Raw genomic sequence first — 18,740 nt, 5'->3', positions numbered from 1 at the left:
CCCCGGGGGCCTCCCTGTGGGCGGCGGCGCACCCGGGCCTGCAGCCGGGCCCCACGGCCGCGCGTGCGCGCGCCTGTCGCCGGGCGTGAGGACGACAAAGCCGAGGCGCTGGGAGCGAGGTGGAGGGGATGTCGGGGGAACCCTGGGGAGGAGCAGGTGTGCTGGTGACGCGCGGAGGCTCAGGTGTGCTCAGCGGTGCGCCAGCCCCTTCCCTCCCAAGCCCCGTTTCTCCTCCAGCTGCTCTTTCCTAGGGATGTTAGTGTCTTACTGTGAAGACGCCAGGTTGCTCCTGGTAACACGTCCTAATGCACGAGTCTCTCTCTTCCCGTCTCTCTTCCCTCCTCTCTTGTCTTCAATCACCCCCGCCCCAGACATACAGACAGACACACAGGGGTGCACCCAGACTGCTGTATCTTACTGATTCCTGTTTCTTTCTTTCTTTCTTTCTTTTTTTCATGCTGACATCCCTCACTCCTGGAGCCTCTCCATAAGCAGGCTCTCCGTGAATATTTGCTGAATGATCGCATCAATGTGTGATTGACACGGTCACCTCTGTAGCTCAGAAGACCTGGCTGACGATCCTTGTGCATTTCGGGCTGTCTCCCAAACACGAAGAGGAAGAAGAATGTGGATAAGCCAGTGCCCCCCCATCCCGGGGAGAAAATGGCCCGGAGGAGTCTTATTTCAGCATATAAATGGAATGGGACTCACGCAGGCGAGTGACCCCCCTGGACGCCAGCCCGAGGGGACATCCTGCCCTGCGTTCACGCCAGTGGGGTGGTCGAGGGTTGAGTTTGCACTCAGCTCCACGGGAGAGCGGGGCAGGAAAGTAAGAGTGAAAAGAAACCTCTGGGTTCCGCCCTGCAGCGCGTGGTGTCAGAGCCGCGGCGGGCAGGGCGGGAACCGAGACGGGGCCTCCTGCTGCAGCAGACAGCAGCCTTGTCCCACCCGTGTTCATGGGCCCCCTCCATCCACGTGTCCAAATGCACACCCGCTGGCCTGAAAATGCGTGGGTTTTACCGCCCCCCTCCCTCCCCGGGGGAAGGACAGCTGTCAGGAGTCCCCTCCTGCCACCCCAGCCCTGTGACTTCCCGCACGTCCATCCGCGGGCACCAGACCCTCGCCTCAGGCTTCGCTCCAGAGGGTCCTCGCCACACACAGGTGCCCAGACAGGGAGGCGTTCTCTCTCACCGCCGGGAGCAGAGGTCGGCCTGAGGAAGCCGCGTCCCCGGAGAAGCGGGTCCCCCCAGGCTCGAGGATGGTGGCGCACTCTGTCAGCGCGCAGTCTCAGAGCCGTAAAAACGCCACGCCGCCCACCCAGGTCGCACACACCTGTCCCAGGTGACAGACACAGAGCAGGTCGCCCTGCCCGTAAGGCTGATGACGCACATGGTCAGCGGTTGCCGGGAGGGAGGGACACGTGGAGCACAGAGGAATTTTCTTATTTTTAAAGGCTTACTATATATATATATTTGTAGATTAGCCAGTTTTCTTTCTTTTTTTCATTATTCAGTTATATTAGGTAGAATTGTTACAATTTGCACATAATACAACATATTGCATGTAAATACGCACACACAATATACTGCAATACACATTTTTTTAGTTTACATGTAGGTACGGCTCATTATCTCTAAGAACATTGTAGAGTATTCGCTTTTTAAACGTACAGAGTTATCAAAGGAATCAAGCCAACCACAAAGTAAGAATCAACAGAACACGGTAATCCAGTCAGAAAGGACAGTCACTGTTTTTTTTAAAGAGCAGTTTCAGGGTCACAGCCGAACTGAAGGGAGGGTACAGAGATGCCCCTCATATCCCCTGCCCCCCCACTTGCACAGACTCAATATCCGCCCCCACTAGAGATAATCGTTGTAATTGACGAACCTAAATTGACACATTGTAATCACCCAACGTCCACTTTACTCGAATTAGGGTTCCCTCCTGGATTTGCACAGTTCATGGGTTTGGATACACGTCACATATCATTATCGCATCCTACAAAGAGGGCAGTGAAGCCGTTCCGTATGCCACGAACACGGTGGATACACGTCATCATCCACGAGTCCAAACCCGCGGCCCGCACAACACCAAGATGAGCCCCAAGGGAACAGTGGACATCCGTGAATACTAATGTGTCGATTTTGTCTCAGCAGTGGTAACAAATGTACCCGATACAGTGCAGGTAACACGGGGAGCTGCAGTGAACTCTGCACTGCTCGGTTTTTCTGTAAACTTGAAACTGCCCAGTGTGTTCATGATATTAAAAAATAAAAAGCAAAACACAGTCATTGCTAGGCTCTGTGAGCTCCATGAAGGACAGGAACGGGGGGGCTTCGCTGGGACGGAGTCCCGGGCAGATGGACGTAAAGTCTCAAGGAGGAATCAGGCGTCCACAAGGGGCAGGAGGGCTGGGAGGGGAGTTCGAGGCCGGGACCCTGAACCCCGTGCAGACACGCAGACACGGGGGTTTCCGGGAGCCGGGCCCCAGGAGGCGCAGCTGTGAATCCCACCCTGTGAGCTGCCTCGCCCGTCACCTCTTGGCCCCCTTCCCTCACCCGTAAGGACGCAGGAGACAAACGGCAAACGGGCTGCCTCCCTGGGCAGAGAGCGCTGTGTTTGTTCAGAAGGATTGTGAATTAGCCTCCAGCCTCAGCGGAGGTGACACTGAGGTCAAGCTCCCGTCCGGGGGGCCCTCTGGTCCCTAAACAACATGACTACACACGCTGAAGCCAGGTCACCGATCGATTTTCCCCACCACGAGCTTGCACCGACGGAATTTAACTAACTGAACGGCAAAACAAAAGAAAAAGCTCATCGCCAACCCAGGTCGCCCCGGAAATTACACGGATGTGAAGTGACACCTCCGTGACTTTTCAAATGAGACAAAGGGTGGCTTCTGGGTGGAGGAGACGGGGAACGCTTTGCCCCCAATATTGAACGTTCATAACGAGGAGTTAGATTTTAAATGAAACCACGGGAGAGCTCGGTGACTCAGGAGACGTGGGTTTCGAGGTCCTGGTGAAGATGTAATTACAGCCAGCGTCTCCAGATGCTGGGGACAAGTGACATCCATTAATTCATCTTTGTCGGCGTCGGGGTTCCTGGGGGTGGCCCCAATTTCTGGACGGAGGACGCGTAGAGGAGGAGAGGTCATGGAATGGCTATGATTTAAGGCCCCCGCCCTCCCCTCCAGGGCTCCGACAGTCACGTCCTCATCTCTGTGACCCCGCGGGGAGGAAGAAACGAAGGCTGCCCGCCCGCCAGGGATGTGGGAGCCCAAGGGATTGCCCGAGTTCCCCGCTGGGCCCTTTCCTCTGTGCCATGGTGACTTCTCAGAACCTGCCCGGATGGGTGGGCATTGGGGAAGGGACAGGACGGATTACAGGGGACAGCGGCCCCTGGCATTTTGGAGGTGGTCGCGGCTCAGGATGGGGTACCTCGAAGATAGGAAGGTGCGTGTGGGTGGGGATGCAGGCGGGGGGCGAGGGGCACGGCTCCAAGGAATCTGGGGCAGGGATTCAGGCCCAAAAGCCATCCAGCAGCCCATCCCCAGGAGCACGTGGCTGGGGAACACCCCGAGGTAGCCCCGGGGAGCACTGGGCCCCCTCAGAGAACGGGGGAGCCCTGGGGACACGGATAGACTCTGAAAAGGCAACAGCATGGAATAAGGCTGTGGCAAGTAAGTTACGGTGGCGCGGGAGGGTCAGGGATGGTTTGACCTTGACCTCAGGGTCCGCTGGCTTAGCCGGGCTGCACCGCCACGACCGGACGGAGCTGGGGCAACTGGTTGTTTGGGTCACTTTTACTTCTTTTTCCTCTTCCTTTTTTGAACATGTATTTTTTTTCTTTTGCACAATTTGGTTGTTTTTGTTTGTTTGTTTTTGTTTTTTTACAGTGGGTACCAATCCATAAAAAGGTGTTTTGGCCCCGGATCAGTAAAACACAAGCTTCTTCAGGAGGGCTTGATGTTTCGAGGCTGCAGCTGACGATCTGAGCATTTCTCAAGGATTTAGTCAGTTTTTACTTTTGCTTGATCACGAGTCACGCTCATCCCAGCTGCAGGGACTCCGTGCACCAGAACGCACACAGCGATCCCCGCGTGCCGAGCCGGGGGAAACTTCACGGTCCATCTCCCGGCTGCCGCCGCCGTTCTGTTACCCGCGAAACGCAGACACGAGGCTCATGTGTCTAGTTTGTCTGAGACCCCACATTCTGTTCTTCCTTCCCTCCCTCCTCTTCCCTGCCTCCTCTTCTCTCCTTTTTTTTTTCCCCTCCCTGATAAACGACACTGCATTTTTGTTAAGTCGCTGCTGGCCTGCACGTATCTTCTGTCATTTCTATAATTAGTGCTTGTGACCCATCCCTGCCGTATTCCTTTGTAGGAAACCCTGTTTCTCACAAGTGGGCTTTGGCGAATCTTCTCAGTGTTTCTAAACTAATGTATTTGTTTTCCCTTAAGCTCACTAAAGTTTGGTTTCTCACAGCACAGAGGGCCTGCATCAGTACTTGAACTCAGCAGTTGTTTCTCTCTTTTGTGCAGACCATTAAAAAAGTTTTTGTGTACATATAATGTATTTTTCTTGAAGTCTAGTCAGTTTACAAGGCTGTGTCAATTTCTGGTGTCCAGCATAATGCTTCCGTCATAAATGAACATCCAAATATTTCTTTTTACATTTTGTTATCATAAGTTATTACAATATATTGAATATAGTTCCCTGTGCTCTACAGTAGGACCTTGTTGTTTATCTGCTTTATATACAGTAGTGTGTATCTTCTAATCCCAAACTCCTAATTTATCCTTCCCTCCTCCCCCCTCCGGTAACTATGTTTTCTGTCTGTGAGTCTGTTTCTGTTTTGTAAATAAGTTCATTTCTATCGTATTTTACATTCCACATATAAGTGATATCATATGATATTTGTCTTTCTCTGTCTGACTTCACTTTGTGTGATAATCTCCAAGTCCATCCATGTGGCTGCAAATGGCAATATTTTATCATTTCTCATGGCTGAGTAGTATTCCGTTGTATGAATGTACCACTTCTGCTTTATCCAGTCATCTGCTGATACGCACTTAGATTGCTTCCATGCTTTGTCTACTGTACACAGTGCTGCTGTGAACATGGGGGTGAAGACCCTGCTCTCAGTTCTTCTGCATACACACCCGGAATTGGGACTGCTGGATCACGAGGTGATTCTATGTTTAATTTTTGACGCCTGTTTCCTGTAGCAGCTGCACCATTTACATTCCCACCAACAGGGCACAGGGGTGCTGGTTGCCCCACATCCTCGCTGACACTTGTTCTTCTCCACGTTTTAAAAATAGTAGCCAAAATTAAACTTACAAGCTTTTTCACAGCAAAGGGAACAATAAGCAAAACAAAATGATAACTTATAGAATGGGAGAAAATATTTGCAAAAGATGCAACTGACAAGGGCTTCAGCTCCAGCATATATAAACAATTCTTACAGCTTAATAAGAAAAAAACAAACCCAATCCAAAAATGGGCAGGAGACCTAAACAAGCAATTCTCTAAGGAAGACATACAAATGTTCAATAAACACATGAAAAAAGGCTCAATATCACTAAATATCAGACAAATGCAAATCAAAGCTACAATGAGGTATCACCTCACACCAGTCAGAATGCCCGTCGTTCAAAAGTCCACAAACAACAAATGCTGGAGAGGCTGTGGAGAGAAGGGGTCCCTCCTACACTGCTAGTGGGAATGCAGTTTGGTGAAGCCTCTGTGGAAAACACTATGGAGATTCCTCAAATAGTAGGAATACACTTATTATGTGATCCAGGAATCCTGCTCCTGGGCACATATCCAGAAGGAACCCTACTTCAAAATGACACCAGCACCCCAGTGTTCATGGCAGCACTGTTTACAAGAGCCAAGACATGGAAGCAGCCTAAATGTCCATCAAGAGATGACTGGATGAAGAAGAGGTGGTACGTTTATACAATGGAATATTACTCTGCCATAAAAAAGAATAAAATAATGCCATTTGCAGCAACATGGATGGACCTGGAGAATGTCATTCTATGTGAAGCAAGCCAGAAAGAGAAAGAAAATGACCATATGAGATCGCTCCCATGTGGAACCTAAAAAGAAAAAATCCATAAATACGAAACAGAAACAGACTCATGGACATAGAAAACAAACTTGTGCTTGCCAAGGGGGCGGGGGGTCGGAAGGGACAGACTGGGATTTCAAAATGTAGAATAAATAAACAACATTGTACTGTATAGCACAGGGAAATATGCTCAAGATCTTGTATTAGATCACAGTGGAAAAGAATATGAAAATGAATATATTTATGTTCGTGTATGACTGAAGCACTGTGCTGTGCAGTAGAAATTGACACAACATTGTAAATGGACTATAACTCAATTAAAAAAAAAAAAAGAAAAAATAGGAGCTATTGGATGGGTATGCCCAGTTCCTTCTTACTCTTACTTTTTCTTGTCTAGAAGTTTTCCCTGCATTCCCAAACACCTAGAATCTGCTCGGACCAGGAGCCCACATCGCTACCATCTTTGCTTTCTTCTCCTACCTTCGTGGTCCATATGGGTATTAACCCCCGGTTTATACAGAATACCCAGGTCTCTCCCAGGAGGAGGGTAAAATTACTATTGATACGCATTTGTTTTGGTGTTTGACTGGGGTCAGCAGATCTGAGAGTTTGGGGCAGAGACAGTGGTACCCACTGGTCCCTGCATCTCACACCCACGTTTCCCAGCATGCCTTGTGGGACAGGTCCAGTGTCACCGTGCAAACGTGAGGGGTGGGCAGCCCATATCAGTGACTGTGTCCTCCTGTGATAACTGAGGTCAGAGTTTACAGTGAAGGCATTGTCAGCTCAGACATCTACATTCCCACCGGAAACACGGTGAGGACAGATCATTCTTCGGGGGTGGGGGGCACAAAGTGTCTGAGATTCTGGCGTTGCAGTACAACCTAGGCTCCCCTGAGCAGTGTAGGTGAGGAAGACAGAGCTCTGGTTACCTTGTTTCACGCGTCGACCCCTTGCAGAACAAGCAGATAGTCTCAGCCTCATGGAACCCGGGGATGGGAGAACCATGCCTGCGAGCTCAAATTTAGGTTCTCCCCAAATGAATCCTGCCGACAGGATGGTCCCTTACAGCCAGCCAGAGGGAGGAGCCCAGAGACCTGCCACCTGATTCTGCAAAGAAGATGAATTCTTTGTCGTGCTCTTTCTAAAGCAGAGTAAATCGGAGCGGATTTGAAAATCAAGACGGTTGAGGCTCTTTGGGATTTTCCATCTGGGTGGCACATGCAGGAAAGAGGCAGTCTGTGGAGTTTGGAACGTTCCGGCCTGATTCTTCCTCTGTCCTAGGACTCGATAATTCATATCCAGCCACAGCGGATGTTTCCTGAATGGAGCACGTTTGAGTTTATCAAAGGAAAACAGGATTCACGACACCTTGGGGTTTTCATACTGAGTTATCAAATATGGTTGGGAAGTAACCAAAAAAGGTCTCATAAAAGTAATTCTAGTTAAATCCAATTTCTAATAAAACACGCCTGCTTTCCATGCTAGAAACACGTTCTTTTGTTTACCTCTGCTGACACGTTAAAACTTTATAAATTTCCTTTCTCTTACTCACACGTCCGTATCTATCCTGGGCTGTCCTTTTCTTGAAGTTCAAAACCAAAGTCGAAGAAAGTTGGTTCCGGGAGAGGACACCTGGAGGACATGTCTGCATTCCGACATCCGCCTCTCTCACCCAAAGGAAGCAGCACGGCCAGCCTGATTTGTTACCACCTGCAAATCAGAAATTCCAATATTGCTAAGCAAACTGGAACAGATGAGCTTGGCTCCATAGGCCAAAACCATAAAAAGTCCAAGCATTTATTAAAGCTGAAAGACCTAGTCAGAATCTCCCAAGAGTGGCTCTTGTGTCAGTTAAAATGCAGAGTTCGAGATCTTTAAGCTCAAATTTTTGGTTCAAAAAAAAAAAAAAAAATACATGCACTTCATGTTCATAGCAGCATTATTAAAACCACCAAGACATGGAAGCAACTTAAATGTCCTTCAGCAGAAGAATGAAGAAAGGAGATGTGGTGTATTTATACAATGGAATACTACTCAACCATGAAAAAGAATAAAAGAATGCCATTTGCAGCAACATGGATGGACCTGGAGGGAGCATTATGCTGAGTGATATAAATCAGACAGAGAAATACAAATACTGTGTGGTATCACTTATACGTGAAATCTAAACAGATACAACAAACGAGTGAATATAACAAAACAGAAGCAGACTCACAGATGCAGAGAACAAGTTGGTGGGGACCAGTGGGGGCAGGGAAGGGGGGAAGGACAATGACGGTAGGGGAGTCAGAGGGACAAACTATGTACAGAATAAATAAGCTGGCAGGATACATTGTACAACACGGGGAACACAGCCAATATTTTATAATAACTATAAATGGAGTATAACCTTTAAGAAGAAATTGTGAATCACTATGCTGTACACATGAAACTAATATGATGCTGTAAATCAACACTATCTCAATCAAAAAGTAAATAAAACTTCTGAAAGAGTGACCTTTTCCTTTCCCAAACAGACAGCTGCTGATGGAACGTTCCGGGAGTTGCGCCCCGATATGCCAGGTGAACAGGGGAACCCCTGGCCGGCGTGATGACAAGTCAGAACCAAGATGAAGTTTCCAGCGTCAATTAGGTACCGGGGTTTTCTACACGGGTTTAACTACCTGGAAAGATGCCTCATCTCCTTGTTTTCCTGTCGTGCCCAGATTCATGCGGGCCCTCAGTGGGGACCTTCTCATTCCCATGATATCATGAGGAAGGAGGTGTCTGCTTGGGGCGCTTCGGTTCCGTCCTGGGTGCCTGCAAACTCGGAGCCATTCGCAGCACAGCTCCGGGGAAAGGAACGCGGCGTCTGCCCCACCTCATTTGCAACCAAAACAAGGCCCCAAATTGCCTACTGGAAGTTCCCCGAGTGTCAGTTTGGTGCAGGCGTGTACTTGTTTGGAGAATTCTAAAGGAAATTAGTTGAAAGACGGGAAAAAAAGAAAAAAAAAAACAAACCCTTAAGATCCCCCAGACGGCTCTCTGAAACACAGAATCTGATTTGCAAGGGTTGGGGATCTGCTCAGGGCAGCGAGGAGGCCGGATTCGATAGTGCTGAATATTATGTGGGCAAAAAAGAATATTTAAATTTACCAGATAGGAGCGCACGTGTGAAGGGTACTCCGGGGAATTAATGAAACCCAACCGACCAGGTCAAAAGAAAAAAAAAAATCAACCACTTTCCTAGAGACTCTGTGTACTCCGAGGGAAGCAGGACTCTCGGGGGAGGGCAGAGCTCGGTGTTGGAGCACATGCTTAGCGTGCACCAGGTCCTGGGTTCGAGCCAGTACCTCGGTGACAGTAAATAAATAACCCTAATTACCACCACCTCCCACCCCACCAGCAAAAGCAAACAAACCAACAAACATTTAGGGAATTAGAAATCTCGTAAAAATACGGCTTGCATCATTCAGTAAGAAGAAATATTGCGTCACTTTGTTTCCATAATTCAGACAAATGGGGCTGCATTTGGGCACAGAAACCAGAAATTTCAGAACTCCTGCCCTAGAGCGAAAACTCCCAACTGACACAGTAAACAATCTTCTGGTTCCTGGGAGAAAAGAGGTGGGAAGGGGGAAATTTGGGAGTTTTAGATTTGCTAATGTTAACTACTATATATAAAGACAGATTAAAAAAAAACTTCTTCTGTACAGCACAGAGAAGTATATTCAGTATCTTGTAATAACCTTTAATGAAAACGAATATGAAAATATGAAAATCAGTATCTGCACGTATGTGCGTGACTGGGGACAGTGTGCACCAGGAAGCGACACGTTGTAAGTGACGGTAGTTCAATAAAAACAACAAAAAACTGCCTACACACCTTGGTTACTCATTTCTAGAGTCTGCCTTGCCCAAACTGTCTATACACTCGGGTACACGGCTTGCCAAGTTTCTCGAAAACCGTGCAGGGATCTGCGTTCGTGTCAGGCGACGATTATCCCCTTGACCACGGCGCCCCCCGGCTCCCTCCCAGGATGTCGCAAAGTCTGTTTCTATTTGGGAGCCACGCTCACCGCCAAGGCAGCGCTAACCTGCAATGAAGCCGGAGTCCGGTCCCACGGCCCCGGCGGCGGCCCGGGGCGCTCCGTGCCCCCCACAGACGCTCCTGACCCAGCGCCGGGGCCCAGCGCGGTGCTGCGGGTCGGAGGACGCGGCCATGGCCGTGGGCGAGGGGAGGGGGGGGCGGGGCGAGGAGGCGGGGGTGCTGACTGGCCGGGCCCGGCCCTGACCCCACGCCCGGCCCCGCCCTGCCCTGACCCTACGCCAGGCTCCACACGGCCCTGACCCCACGCCCCAGCACGCCCAGTCGTGACCCCACGCCTGACTCCTCTCAGCCGTGACCCGACCCCCGGGCCTGCCCAGCCCTAACCCCACGCCCCGCCCAACCCTGACCCCACGCCGGATCATGACCCAACAACCGGGCCCGCCCAGCCTTGACCCCACGACCGGCTCTGAACCCGTACGCACGGCCCTGCCCAGCCGTGACCCCAAGCCAGGACCCACCCAGCCCTAACACCATGCCCTGCTCTGACCCCACGCCCGGTCCTGCCCAACCATGACACACGCCAGGTCCCACGCAGCCCTGACCACACGCCCGGCCCCGCCCAGCCGTGACCCCACGCCAGGTCCTGACCCCACGCCAGGCCCTGACCTCACGCCGGCCCCGCCCATCCGTGACCCCAAGACCGGCCCCGCCCATCCGTGACCGCATGCCCGACCCTGACCCCACGCCCGGACCTGTACAGACGTGACCCCACGCCAGGCCCTGACCCCACGCACGGCCCTGACCCCACGCCCGGCCACACCCAGCTGTGACCCCACGCTCTCCCAACCCTGACCCCACTACTGGCACCTCCCAGCCGTGACCCCACGCAGGCCCTGACCCCACGCACGGCCCTGACCTCACGCCGGCCCTGCCCAGCCTTGACCCCACGCCAGGCACCGCCCATCCGTGACCCCACGCCCAGCCCCGCCCATCTATGACCCCTCGCACGGCCCTGACCCCATGCCCGACCTGGCCGTGACCCCACTTCAGGCCCTGACCTCACGCCCGGCCTCGCCCAGCCTTGACCCCACGCCAGGGACCGCCCATCCGTGACCCCACGCCCGGCCCCGCCCATCTCTGACCTCACGCCCGGTCCTGACCCTACGCACGGACCTGCCCAGCCGTGACCCCACGCCAGGCCCTGACCCCAGGCCCCGCCCTGACCCCACGCCCCGCCCTGACCCCACGCCCGGCCCGATGGTGCGTCTCACGGGCACAGCTGGGCTCGGGCGGCCCGGAGCCACGCGGCCCCGGCCGGGGGCAGGGTCGCTAGAGGCCGGACACCTGTGTGGCGCGGACCCCGGGGGCCTCCCTGTGGGCGGCGGCGCACCCGGGCCTGCAGCCGGGCCCCACGGCCGCGCGTGCGCGCGCCTGTCGCCGGGCGTGAGGACGACAAAGCCGAGGCGCTGGGAGCGAGGTGGAGGGGATGTCGGGGGAACCCTGGGGAGGAGCAGGTGTGCTGGTGACGCGCGGAGGCTCAGGTGTGCTCAGCGGTGCGCCAGCCCCTTCCCTCCCAAGCCCCGTTTCTCCTCCAGCTGCTCTTTCCTAGGGATGTTAGTGTCTTAGTGTGAAGACGCCAGGTTGCTCCTGGTAACACGTCCTGATGCACGAGTCTCTCTTCCCGTCTCTCTTCCCTCCTCTCTTGTCTTCAATCACCCCCGCCCCAGACATACAGACAGACACACAGGGGTGCACCCAGACTGCTGTATCTTACTGATTCCTGTTTCTTTCTTTCTTTCTTTCTTTTTTTCATGCTGACATCCCTCACTCCTGGAGCCTCTCCATAAGCAGGCTCTCCGTGAATATTTGCTGAATGATCGCATCAATGTGTGATTGACACGGTCACCTCTGTAGCTCAGAAGACCTGGCTGACGATCCTTGTGCATTTCGGGCTGTCTCCCAAACACGAAGAGGAAGAAGAATGTGGATAAGCCAGTGCCCCCCCATCCCGGGGAGAAAATGGCCCGGAGGAGTCTTATTTCAGCATATAAATGGAATGGGACTCACGCAGGCGAGTGACCCCCCTGGACGCCAGCCCGAGGGGACATCCTGCCCTGTGTTCACGCCAGTGGGGTGGTCGAGGGTTGAGTTTGCACTCAGCTCCACGGGAGAGCGCGGCAGGAAAATACGAGTGAAAAGAAACCTCTGGGTTCCGCCCTGCAGCGCGTGGTGTCAGAGCCGCGGCGGGCAGGGCGGGAACCGAGACTGGGCCTCCTGCTGCAGCAGACAGCAGCCTTGTCCCACCCGTGTTCATGGGCCCCCTCCATCCACGTGTCCAAATGCACACCCGCTGGCCTGAAAATGCGTGGGTTTTACCGCCCCCCTCCTTCCCCGGGGGAAGGACAGCTGTCAGGAATCCCCTCCTGCCACCCCAGCCCTGTGACTTCCCGCCCGTCCATCCGCGGGCACCAGACCCTCGCCTCAGGCTTCGCTCCAGAGGGTCCTCGCCACACACAGGTGCCCAGACAGGGAGGCGTTCTCTCTCACCGCCGGGAGCAGAGGTCGGCCTGAGGAAGCCGCGTCCCCGGAGAAGCGGGTCCCCCCAGGCTCGAGGATGGTGGCGCACTCTGTCAGCGCGCAGTCTCGGAGCCGTAAAAACGCCACGCCGCCCACCCAGGTCGCACACACCTGTCCCAGGTGACAGACACAGAGCAGGTCGCCCTGCCCGTAAGGCTGATGACGGACCAGGTCAGCAGTTGCTGGGCGGTGGTGGGGTGGGGGGTGGAGGGAGGGACTGGCGGAGCACAGAGGGCTTTTCTTATTTTTAAAGGCTTGATTTTTTTTTTTTTTAGATTAGCCAGTTTCCTTTTTTTTTTCATTATTCAGTTACAGTAGGTAGAATTGTTACAATTTGCACATATACAATATATTGCATGTAAATGCATATACACAATACAGTGCACATACACTTTTTTTTTAGTTTACATGTAGTTACGGCTCATTGTCTCTAAGAACACTATAGAGCATTCGCTTTTTAAACGTACAGAATTATCAAAGAAATCAAGCCAACCACAAAGTAAGAATGAACAGAACGCGGTAATCCAGTCAGAAAGGACAGTCACTGTTTTTTTAAAGAGCAGTTTCAGGGTCACAGCCGAACTGAAGGGAGGGTACAGAGATGCCCCTCATATCCCCTGCCCCCCACTTGCATAGACTCAATATCCGCCCCCACTAGAGATAATCGTTGTAATTGACGAACCTAAATTGACACATTGTAATCACCCAACGTCCACACTTTACTCGAATTAGGGTTCGTTCCTGGATTTGCACAGCTCATGGGTTTGGATACACGTCACATATCATTATCGCATCCTACAGAGAAACAGGGCAGTGAAGCCGTTCTGTATGCCACGAACACGGTGGATACACGTCATCATCCACGTGTCCAAACCCACGGCCTGCACAACACCAAGATGAGCCCTAATGGAAACAGTGGACATCTGTGAATACTAATGTGTTCTTTTCTCTCCTTTATTTTTACTCCAGTGATAAACAATACTGCATGTCTGTTAAGTCGCTGCTGGCCACCCGGCCAACTCAACCTTCACTGTGTGCAGACGCGCCTCCTGCAGACAACGGTCCAGATGTGGATCCTGACCGAGTCATTCAGGGGTGGGGTCCCACACGCGGCAAGGCTGCGGCTTGCTTCCGGGAGCAAGGTTGGGAGATGACAAGATGCTAAGATTAACTTTTCCTTTGTGGATAAAAACAAGATGGGGCGACGGAAACACATTCATGCGGTGGGAAACGCTGAGTAGGGAAGACAATGCAATAATATTGTAATGTGTCAAAGGGAATGCTGCTAAAATGACAGATTAAAAAAAATTCCCAGGTTGTACAAATATTCTAGAAGATGAATAAAATATGAACTGTGTCTCACCTCCGCAAACTCCAAGCATGAACAACGTCTCTTTGTTGTTACGAATTAGCCCAAAATGGCAAGACTCGGAATCCTCTGTGGTAAATATTTTTTGGGGGGCTTGATGTTTGCTAGAAATAGCTTACTTTTCAGTTAGGGACTAAAATTTGCCCAGACAATAGAAGCCCTTGGGGAGCAAAAAACACTCCCCTACCTGGATTTTACCCCAAGAGATTTAAAAAAAAATTTTTTTTTAAACTGAAGTACGGTTATGTTACTTTCTGGAGCACAGCAAAGTGATTCAGTGATACATACATATGTTATATATTCTTTTTCAGATTCTTTTGCATTATGGTTTAATACAGGATGTTGAATACAGCTCCCTGTGCTCTATAGTGTGTCTGCAAATTCCAAACTCCCAATTTATCCCTCCCCCTGACCTTTCCCCTTTGGTAACCATAATTTGTCTTATTATGTCTGTTTCTGTTTGTAAATAAGTTCATTTGTATCTTTTTTTTTTTTTTAGATTCCACATATAAGTGATCTCATGTGGTATTTTTCTTTCTCTGCCTTTTTTCACTTAGTGTGACCATCTCCAGGTCCATCCATGCTGCTGCCAATGGCGTTGTTTCATTCAAGAGATTTTTATTTAATGGACAGGGGAGAGGATGTGGGCGCCAGGAGTTCGGAAAGCTCTCTTGGTGATTTTAACGTTTGCAGCCAAGTTCGAGAATGACTGCTCCCTGGGGTCAAGTGAAACAATGAAACCCTCCCTGGGGTCACCCCGTTAAAAGCCAGAGCCATCCAAGGGAAGATCTGTCATCGGGGTGCTGCCTCGGGGCGTCCGAGATGGGAGGATGCTTCTCAAGGGGGAGGAAAGAGTCCGCAACGGGGCTGCTTTTTCAAGGACTCCGAGCTGGTCCCTGCAGAATGGAGCGGGGCTGAGAGGGAGGGAACGAGAGCAGACGCCAGCCCATCCTGGTGGGCCGTGGTCCCCGTGCATGCAGAATGGGGACGTCTGGGGAGCCCCGAGCAATTTATTTTGTTTTTGAAAAAGACGGTGAGGACTGGGAAGAGATGAGGCTGAAAGATTTTTAACGTCTCAGGAGTCACAGGGAACCACAAATACATCCAGGAAGAGGAAATGTCCCAGTTTTGTCTGATTTCTCATGAACACGAGGGTAAATGCTACCAGCGTGACCCTCCGCTGGCGGTGACCTTGACGCCCCAGCCAAGGTCATGCTGGTCGGTTGTCTTCCCCTCTCCCTCCTGCCCCAGCCCATCTTCTAATCTGTCCACTTTGGAATGACGTTCACTCTGGGCAGCCCATTCTTAGGACGTGGGAGTTTATTCTGTCCCTCCCTGAGGGTGGACTGCCTACGTAAATTATCTCCTCTTCTCCTGCAAAGGAAATTTATTTATTCTTCCCATTACATATCTATTCAATTATTTTTTTTTAAGTATGAGTAGGGGGTTTATTTTATACTTTGGGTTATAATCCAATACATTTTTTTTTTCTGCTGCTTACAAAATAAAGCATCAATTTTACTTTGCAGAATCGCACTGCACTTTCCATGAGACTGCTACGTCTCCCGTCTACTCTGTCTTTCCAGGGCGAGACTGTGATGGAAAAAAAAAGGAAAAAAAAAAAAAGGGATTTCCACAGGGTGGCCTGTATTCAGTGCTCACAGATTAAACCAGGGTGGGAAACTGTGTTGTCAATTCTACCTCAATAATGATGGGATAAACGGAGTATGCGGGAAACCATCTGATAAAAAGTATTGCCATGGAAGCTTTCCAAGGCTTCAAGAATGCTGGTAACAAAACACAAAGCCATAATAGAAACATCTTCAAGGCATTTTTAAAAAATAGGTATTGACGTATCAGCCAACCAAGAAGGGGGGGAAAATAAATAAGAATTAAAGAAAAAAAGGTTTTCGACGCCTATTGGGTAGACCAGAAGTCACTGCTCTGACCTTTGTTTGGTGAATGAATTCCTGTGAAAGGAGACGGCGGCGTCCGGAGGCCACATGGCCCCACACTTACCCAGGAGTGAGTTATTTCAGAACCGATCTTTCAAGCAGCCGGAAAAACAACCACTCGAAGAATAAGGCTGGAATTCATCATTTATGCCAATAGGCATGGATGGTTTTAGTGTTCGGGAGAACTCTTTGGTTTAAAGGGAAAAAAAAGAAACTCTCCTTTCTATAAAAGGGATTGGAAATGCTTTTCGCAGGTGAACGGTAGATGCCGGTTCATTGTCTTTTGTTGCTTTTCAGGACACAGAGCGGCCGAGGGTGTAGCCCGCCGTGGGGACAGGGCCGAGAAGGAGGTGGCTACGCGGGGGCAGGGTGCTGGGTCAGCGCGTTAACCGTGGGCCAGGCACGCACGCCCTGGAAGTCGGGGAGCTCTGCAAGTGGTCTCTACCGCCTGCCACAACTGTCATGTTTCAGGCTTTTTTTTCCTTTGGTTGGATTCCTCTGCCCAAAGCCTACAGTGAGTCCTCCTGGCCACTAGGGGGTCAAGTGTGTTCCCTGAGCTCCTCGTAACTCTGAATTCACCTTTGTCTCTAAGCTTTCAATCACCAGTTCTGTGCAAATCCCAAAGCTTGGAACTTGGCGGGGGGGGGGGGGGCTCTCTCCTTTTCCTTCCTCTGTTTGTTTTCCCCTCTAGGAAGCCCGCCCACTCTCCCAAACACCAGCCTTCAGGGATGTGACAGGTGTTCCAAAGTACGTTTCCTGCACGGATTTCTTGTGTCTCCCCGACGGTTCCAGGACTTTTCTGTTAGTGGCCTTTCTTTGTCAAAATGTCTTCATTCCTCATATCAGAGATGATGTCTATAGGAGTGTCCCGGGGCTGTCGTATAAAATGACCCCAAGCCAGGGGCTTAAAGTCACAGGCATCAATCATCCCCTGATCCTGGAGACCAGACGTCTGAGGTCAAGGTGTCTCAGGGCCGTGCTCCCTCCGAAGGCTCCAGGGGAGGGTCCTCCCTGCCTCTTCCAGCTTCTGGGGGCCCCAGGCGTCCATCCCTGGGCTGGTGGCCGCCTCCCTCCCGTCTCTGCCTCCGTCTCCACGTGGCTTCTCCTCTGTGTCTGTGTGTCTCTTCTGTCTCTTCTGAGGACACTGTCCTTGGATGCAGGGCCACCTCCTCCAGGAGGACCTCTTCTCAGGTCCTTCACGTCATCCCATCTGCAGAGACCCTGTTTCCAGACAAGGTCCCCGTCAGAGGTTCTGAGGACTAGAATGTGGCACTTCCTTTACAGGGGTCACCTCTCAAGCCACAATCACATGAAACACATTTTGCCCCCTCTCTGACCTGGGTCCCGAGAACCCAGCATGGACTCCAGCCACAGCGTGAGTGGTCTTGGCGGGCTGTGACCCTCCCAGAGCCCCCCCTGGATCTGGAAGGAGTCCAGGGGCTCCAGGAAGCAGGGTGGGGACACCTCATGGCAGAGTGGGCTTGGGACACAGCCAGTGTCCCTACTGGCCCAGAATCTATTCCATATTTTAACAAAAACAAAGGATGCACAGGACTCCATGGCCCGGCCCCCACTTCTTCTTCCCCGCCTCGTCCCACCCTCTCCCCAGCTACCCACGCTTTTCACGGCACACTAATAGTTCTCAGCGTCTCAGGCAAAAGACTTCCGAGGGAGCCTTCTCGCTGGCTTGTGTGTTATTTTTCCCTCCAGCGCGGTTACCCCGGCCTCGCCGTTTCCACCTGCTCGCCTGTCCCGGTCCTCGCGGTCTCACGCCAGAACCCTGCCTCCGTTTCCCAACTGCTCCGTGGCGCTCGGAAGACCCTCCTCTCCGAGGCCGTCGTCCTCTTGACCAGCTGGGTTTCCCACGCCTTTCGAACGTCCCTCCTTGTGTAAACTTGGTGCTCTCTCATACACACACGCCGTGATAAAATTGTAAAAAAAAAAAAATGCCACCACCATCCCGTCTCCTACGGGAATTCCGTGTCTCGGTCAGCAGACGCCGCCGTGAACGTCGCAGGTGGGAAGATCAGAGAAGGCCTTCACAGGCGGGTCCGAGCGGCCTCCGGGGTGACGCTCCGTCCATCAAAGGCCGCCAGGCTGCACAGCCCGCGGGCATGCGGGCGAACTGATTCTTATCATGTAAGAAGACATGTGGACAAAAGTGTTGTCTGAGTAGATTAACGTCAATCACGGCATGCCCACAATGTCCTCCGCCGCTGCGCCAGAGGTCACTGGCAACAAAACCAAAAAATAAAAAAAGTAAAAAAGCCAAAACCCCACCAGCTTTTCTGTGTATTCAGATATCCCGGTTCCTAGCAGGTGTCATTCCAAAAATGTTAATATGGACCCAATCAGAAATGTCTAGAGAAAAAACAATTTTTTTCCGAAACCCTTGGAATCTGGCAGACAAGACCAGGGTAGACACAAGAGCCTGGCGGGTGAGTTGATTCTTTCAACAGATGCGTGTTTCTCTCCTGACAGCGGACTGCTATGTTTTGATGGACGGCCAGGCAAGAAATTCAGTCCCTGGGTTGAAGTTCATGGTTTGGAGAGGACCACGGGGCTCACACCCCGGTTTCAAGTCAGTGTGGCTTCGCTGCATTCCGACGGCTTGGTTCCTATGGGTGTTCCCAGTCCGAGGATGTCTGCCAACCGGGAACATCCTAGGGCTGCCCGTGACGGAACACGGACATAAGGCAAATATCCTGACGGGAGTCGACTCGCT

The 18,740-nt window shown here is 51.7% G+C and overlaps 1 protein-coding gene across 4 annotated transcripts in view; it reads right to left on the bottom strand.

The window, feature by feature from the left end:
- Positions 1-18,740, bottom strand: part of LOC105097381 (dehydrogenase/reductase SDR family member on chromosome X) — a 225,620-nt gene that overhangs the window by 34,720 nt on the left and 172,160 nt on the right. For 3 of the 4 annotated variants that reach the window (XR_010379290.1, XR_010379291.1, XR_010379292.1), the window contains exon 10: positions 7,637-7,794. The gene's annotated coding sequence lies outside the window, so the exon portion shown is untranslated. Of the gene's footprint in view, positions 1-1,076; positions 7,403-7,636; positions 7,795-18,740 lie in introns of those variants that run through there. The other variant, XR_010379293.1, reaches the window with a different exon arrangement.

This window comes from Camelus dromedarius, chromosome X, assembly GCF_036321535.1.
Source record: "Camelus dromedarius isolate mCamDro1 chromosome X, mCamDro1.pat, whole genome shotgun sequence".
In the NCBI taxonomy this organism is placed as follows: Eukaryota; Metazoa; Chordata; class Mammalia; order Artiodactyla; family Camelidae; genus Camelus; species Camelus dromedarius.
This window is presented reverse-complemented; position numbering and strand designations above follow the sequence as displayed.